The following is a 7,307-nucleotide window of genomic DNA, read 5'->3' on the forward strand; positions in this document are numbered from 1 at the left end:
TGTATCTTATATATGCCTACAGAAAAGTCCGCGATGGCATATGTCTATATGTTAAAGATAACATACTACCTATATCCATTTTAATACTTTAAAAAATTGGCAATTATAAAGCGGTAATGTAAAAGCTATTTACACAAATACGGTATTAATCCTTATCATTTTAAATAAGTTAGAGGCTTTAAGCATTTCATGCACATTATTTTACTCTTTTACACCATATAATTTAAATGAATATCTTAGGAGTAATCGCAAAAAAATTACGGACGCGAGAATAAAATTCAAGCGCCTCGCTTCGCTTGATGCGATCGCCGACCCTCCCCCCGCACCGTCTTGCCTACTGTTTAGCTAATAAGCCGAACGATAACGCGCGCGTGATCCTTTAATAAACTGACTTGGAGCGAATGGAGGTGACGACTGACGACTGTGTTTTCTTTCTGGGTGTTGTTGGAAAGTTATAATTGCGTTCGATATTTTAAGGTCACATTTTTGTTTTGTATTTGTTGTCTTTAGGTAGTCGGAACATACATAGATACTTGCAAACATACTTTTATTTCATTGAGTTTTAATAATTTGTTTGTTTTTTTCTTATTGTGAATCATTTAAAACTTCATAGTCGCATTTTTGTTTCGTGTTTGTTTTCTTTAGGTAGTTAGATACCTAACTACTTACTTATTAATTAAAATTGATAGTCCTGAACATAGGTACTTTAATTTAATTCGTTTTGTTTTCACATTGTTGGTAGTTACCTATATTGTTTTAAATTTAAAGGTTTTGCATTTTTAGTTTTGAGTTCGTTTGTTGTCTTTAGGTATATAGATATATCGTGAATTATTTTAAAATTAATATTAGGGTCGCATTAGATGAAAGATGATTGATTTTTTGTTTGTTACGATTTAACTCAAAAACTACTCAACCAATCGAAAGCTACATCTCCTCGGAGTAACATAGGCTATTTTACATTTGCCCGTGCGAACCCGGGGCGGGTTGCTAGTATATCTATAAAAAACAATTAATTGACTGTTGCGTTTCGAAGATGTAAACCAAACTTTTGTTTTTTTTGTATGTAACACCTTGTATATTTTTTGCTTAATGGAATATTCAAATTTTTCTGTTTACAGTGGCAAATATGTGTTATATATATTTACTTTAACAGTTTGCATAATATTTTGGTTTACCTACTCAAACTCTATAATGGATAGTCAACAATGCCTTAGAATTAGGGCGTATTTATATTTTTTCCCTGTCAAATTTACTAAACAGATCTTTAAATCCTTTATTAAAAAAAACTATAGGCACTATAAAACTTTTTTATAATAACCTCATCCTGTTCTAGACAGACATTTCTTAAGAAGAGATAGTTTAATGATACCCAGGAAGACCTAATTTGACGGTCATATCGTTCTTTCTACGGGGGATAAATAAGGCAAGTAACAAGGCATTAAAAAAATTGCATGGAATGCATATGTGTCCTTTGTCGAGAATAGGATGAAGGTATTATGAAGCACCTTTCATAAGAATTTCTAATACAGAATTTAAAGATTTGTTTAGTAAATTTAACAGTGAAAAAATACCAAAATATTGGTTATTTATATTGGTTTTTTATATTGCTTTAAAAATGCAAGAAGTTTTGTAAAACTTTTGTTTATACCATTTTTCTAGACAGAAAGATAAAAAAGGTAAAGTGGGCAGAATATTATGTGGATGGCCATATAATACACTCAAATGTAAATTTTTTTGAAGACGACATTGCATGTATACAAGGTTACTTTTGAAGAAAGATTTGTATATATTTTTTTGCAAAATGAGTAATTTTAGAGTTGAATTAAACTTATACATCTTGTGGTAAACTTATTTTACATTAAAAAATGATAGCTAAGTCGTTTTGTCAAATAAAAAGAAATATATATTTTCTGTTTGAAATATCAAGTGCATGAAATTAAATGTATTAAACTAATTTTCAAAATTTTTAGTGGAGTCTAAATACTGGAGTTAACTATTTAACAGAACTGTGTATAAATTCAATGAATTTTTATCTGTCTATTTAAATAATTAGTTCAATTTGTTACGTCAAGTAACCTAAAACACCTAAACTTTTTTTCGACAAATGAACCAAAAAATTATTTCCAGATATATTTTCACGTATTTAAGGGTTACCCTATCCCTATATTTTAGAACAAATACTATATTACATAAAAAAATAAAATATGTAATTATATTGTGTCAGTTTAAAACTTCCCACCCTTAACGTAGGTACCATGTTTCAAAATATAGCAATTTCTCTGGACTGATATTGTTAGTAGGTGACACACTGTAATAAAAAGAATTTCGTATCCTACGGTTGAAGAATCATGTCTTAGGATGATTTTAAAAGAAATTGTTACGCTCAGTTTTTATTTGTTTAACGAAAGTTTATTATAATGGCACTGATGCACCCTATAAAATAAATATCGGAGCATGAAGTCTTTTTTAATATCTTTTAAAACAAGTATAGTAAGTACAACAGTTCCATTTAATATCTTCGTATATGTGCTAGTGACTAACGGGTGACCTCCAAAATGTAAACTTAGGGAGTGACTCAACAATAATAAAACCTACCGCACAGGTCTCCTTTTTCCAACAAAAATCCACCTATTTTCGGAAATTTTTATATTTCAAACGGTTTTTTAAATTACTCAGACTAGGACGTTTCTATACTGACAGAGTGTACGTACCTTAAATATTTTTGTAAATGATTCAAGATTTTGAAATTTTAAATAAATTGTAGCATAATTTTTATTCTGTTTAAATATCATAGCTGAATATCAAACAATAATTATTTTCTTTATTTTATTTACAAACTATAACGGGGTAAGAACATTTTTACATCCTATCCTAAAATTAAATACTAAATGTCGTTACTTATAACTACAAATAAAATGTTAACAGTTCTTCGTTTCAACAAAAACAAGGAAATGTTTTCGCTTTATAACTTTAAAACGTGGTTTCGTCCTTCAGACCATCCTTAACCTCGCCTGACATCTGAAAATAAAAATATAATATTAATTCAAATTAGATTTTAAATTTACCATTATGAATATTTATTTTATAAATAAAAGAGAAGTGACAAAATCTTGTGTTGTATTGTATAGTATATAAGATTAAGTAATTGAAAATAATTATTAAACATTTTTATATAAACCATGTACTTTAGAAGATAGGAGAAAAGCATATGTAATAAAAAGTGAATACTCTATAAATGGGGCGGATATACTTTTTACGAATTTATGTCATTTATTTTAACAATTAATGTTAACTATTATCAATTGCCTTATTACTTATAAATACAAAGTTGGTTGAATTACCAAAGAAGTAGCAATTAAATAGATGCTAAACGAAAACAATTGAAAATTGGATATACTGTGTATATTCATCAATTTTTTGTGTTGAATTAATTTATGTAAAGAAAACTATAACACTGCATTTAAAATTTTTGAGAAAAATCCATAAAACGGCATTCTTTTGAAATAACGCCGTCTATAGGTTTCCATATTGAGGTAAATGACATTACGCATTCACCACGAGATAAAGCATGAAAACACCTTTCCAACGAGGTATAACTATGGGCTTTTCATGAGCCAATCCTTAAAAAATGCATTTTTCTGATCAGGCATTAGGGGCTTCCCCCACTCTTTCTGTCAAGAGATAGAACAAAATGTCAATAAAAAAAGTTTTGCGCAACGAATCCGGCTATCCAGATTTGTACTATTTAATATACCTGAATAGGAAACATTTCTGAAAAAAATTCAATTATATGTTTTGTTATGTAGATTACGCCCCCGAGCGGCCTAGCTACGAACTTGAAAACTATTTCCAACGATTTCTCTTAGTCGATTTATTCATCATAGTTTTTTCTCGAAGTTCTAGGGCCTATACTTTCCCTAATATCGTACCTCGTTGACCTTAGTGGGACACCCTGTATATTAACATATTTGGAAGACCAATTATTCAGGATATCAACGATATAAGGTTTGATGGAAAGGGAGGTACACCTACAAGTACTATCACAGAATAAATAGCTACGCGTAGCTATTTATTCTGTGGTACTATGTGTTAAAAAGCGTCTCCAGAGGGATTGATTTGTTGCTAAGTTAAGAAGTCTTACTACATTACTTTAAGATATGTTTTATTTATTATCCTACTATAGATAAAAAATACTCAATTGAAACAGGAAATTTTGATAAATATACTGTTCTAATTGTCTTTTTATTTTGGTTAGTTATTACTCAGCAAATAAATTGCTATTTCATTATTAATTTAAATTACAGGAAGATATGGCCAGCTCAAGGCCCTGCTTAACAATATTTACTTATTTATTCACATGTCAGGGTCTATTTTTAGATTAATATTAAATGCACTCAAAAAGTGATAAACTTTAAAGAGAACAAATGTGATAAAGGAATGGAATACATTAAAAATACAGTAGACTTATAAAAGTTGAAAATGAAACAAAATCTAAGTGATTAGAAAAACTGTTGTCCATTGATGAGCATCGAGTATCAAATTTTAATTTCTTTTTTATCTTCATACCCAGTTTAAGTTTGTTCTTAGAAGTGGACACAAGCTTTTTATTATTCATTTCAATGTTTGTACTTATTCGGTTTGATACAACAGTAGTTTCTTTTTTGTGGTCAAACTATCATTGCATCAAACTAAATAAACAATGAGACAAAAAGATTCCTTTGTGTTGATATATAAGTAATACACTCCCAACAATTCTTTTGTGCTTTTGAAGATGACATTGCATGTAGACATCTTTGAAGAAATATTTGTACATATTTTTTTGGGAAATGAGTAATTTTAGAGTTGATTTGAACTTATACAACTCGTGGCAAATTTACTTTACATTAAACTAGGTAACTAGGAACTAGTTTTGCGATATAAAAAGGAATAGATATGAAATATGAATATGAAATACCAAATGCATGAAATAAAATGTATTAAACTAATTTTCAATGCAGTCAAAATACTGGGGTTAAATGTTAAACTGTGTACAAATTCATTGAATTTTTGTCTCTATTTAGTTAAATAATTAGCTCAAGTTTTATCTATGTCAAATACCCTAAGAAATAATAAACTTATTTTCTGCAAATGAACCAAAGAATTATTTCCAGATTATTATTTGTCTTCATCCTCAGAAACATCGAAGCTCCCCTATTAAGTTTGTTCTTGGAAGTGGAAACAAGCTTTTCATGATTCATTTCAATGTTTGTACTTATTGAGTTTGACACAACAGTAGTTTCACTTTTTGTGTTCAAACGACCATTGCATCAAACTAAATAAACAATGAGAACATAAAAGATTCCTTAGTGTTGATATATAAAATGATTTAAAAAAAAATGGCGAGACTAAATGCTGTCCAAGAAATAGTTACACTGAAAGTTAAAAGTTACTTTTATATGCTACTTAAGAACTTCCATTGCACTTGTTTCAGTCTATTTATGCTTTTTCTCAAAGCAAAAAACAGGGAGACTAGACAAGGAGCACGAACTCATATGGAAAATTGACAAAATTTGTCAATGTATTAATAGAAATTACTTGAGAAACTCTCGTGCAAAACTTGAAGTCTAAGATATACAATTTTTCAAAATATAAGAATTCTTTCTCAATGCAATTCCATTTGTTCTAAAAAAATTATTGTAAAGCTTATTCTACAAATACTTAAACATAAAAAAAGTAAAAATTTGTATAAACAATTTTTCCCAGAATGACTTTTTATTTCTTAATTTTGAAGACTTTTGAGGAATTGAATAATGAATAAAATAAGTCTAGTAGTCCGGGCGAATGGGTTTAAAATTAAGTAAAAAATACACAGAATAAAAGCCTAAACTTGTGTATTTGTAGAGGTCGAGAAAATAAAATAATTGCTTTTTTTCAGTTTTTCGCTTATATCTCCGAAAATAAGCGACATGAGGTATACTTATTGATTTTGTTCCTAAGGAAATTTGCTACAAGGGTAGGCTTTTGCGAAAGTTCGCAAAAAATTTTTTTATTTTGCAACTTAAAAATCTGAAATTTACACAGACGCGAGATAATGTAATTACCTTTAGATCCTTTCTTGCCGAATTTCGATATCTTGACTTGGGCAGAAGATACACGCGCTCGCGTTTTCGACAATATAATTTTGCTATACGCCGCCATTTTTTTTGGGGGGTCCGGATTGCAGATATTTGTTGAGCACCCCAACAGTTATCTTTTCCTGTAGTTTCATCCAAGTTCAGTCAAATTTGTTATTTTTATTTAATTCTGAAAATTTAGTACATTTATCTATTCATCGCTAATTTTGCAATATAAAAAAAATGTTGCGAACTTTCGCAAAAGCCTACCCTTATAGCAAATTTTTTCTGGAACAAAATCAATAAGTATACCTCATGTCGATTAGAGGCTTATTTTTGGAAATATAAGCAAAAAACTGAAAATAAGCAATTATTTTATTTTCTTTTTTGTACCTAGCCTTATTTGAAACAATATTGACAATTAGCAAACACATCTTCATTGACACATTTTGCCCTCTATTCGATTTCTTATACAACGTTTCGCCTTTCCGGGGCTATCATCAGGTTAATTTTTTTAAGTATAGTTGCAGTTTTGGTAGCAATTCATGATGTTTTTCACATACAACAAACAGCAAGTTTAAATTTTAACATTTCGTTCTGTATTTGACCTTCCATCTTCAGGTGTCCAAACTTCCAAATCTCTTTATTTTGGATCAGTTAAATGTTTAGAAAGCTTTTTTATAAGAGTTTAAGCCAACGTACATTAAAATACTACGTTTCAAAAATATGAAGTTATTTTTTCTTTGACACCATTTCTTAGTAGAAAAATAGGGTAAAAAAAAATAACTATCTCATATTTTCGAAAGTTAGTATTTTAACGTAAGTTTGGTTATCTCACAATTTTTTTAATTTAGCATTTAAACATAAGTTTAACCCTTACAAAAAGGTCTTCTAAATATTCTACTGAGCCAAAACTCAAAACAAAGAGATACAAATCTATGTTAGGACACCTGAAGATAGAAGGCCAAATAAAGAACGAAACGTTTGACAAGAAAAAATTAATTAATTATATTTTTAAAAATTTAAGTTTTTCCCAAATATGTATTTCAAAAATAAATTGAGATATTCTTGACTTCTTGGTACCATATTTTTAGCCTCCTAATTGCGTAACTTTGTTTTAATTTAACCTTTGTAAGTATCTCTTATAGAGAAGGGAAAAGATTGGGTCTTTTGATTTTGAGGGTTTGAACCCGGTTTAAACCCATTTGAAAAGAC

The 7,307-nt window shown here is 29.0% G+C and overlaps 1 long non-coding RNA gene across 1 annotated transcript in view; it reads right to left on the reverse strand.

Moving 5' to 3' along the window:
- Positions 1 to 2,812: 2,812 nt before the first annotated feature.
- The window catches only part of LOC108908969, a 38,863-nt gene continuing 34,368 nt past the window's right edge, over positions 2,813 to 7,307 (reverse strand). The window contains exon 2 of the long non-coding RNA XR_001964396.1: positions 2,813 to 3,018. This is a non-coding gene — a long non-coding RNA (uncharacterized LOC108908969). The remainder of the gene's footprint in view (positions 3,019 to 7,307) is intronic.

The sequence above is a fragment of the Anoplophora glabripennis genome, unplaced genomic scaffold (assembly GCF_000390285.2).
Source record: "Anoplophora glabripennis isolate ALB-LARVAE unplaced genomic scaffold, Agla_2.0 scaffold341, whole genome shotgun sequence".
NCBI classification, from domain to species: domain Eukaryota; kingdom Metazoa; phylum Arthropoda; class Insecta; order Coleoptera; family Cerambycidae; genus Anoplophora; species Anoplophora glabripennis.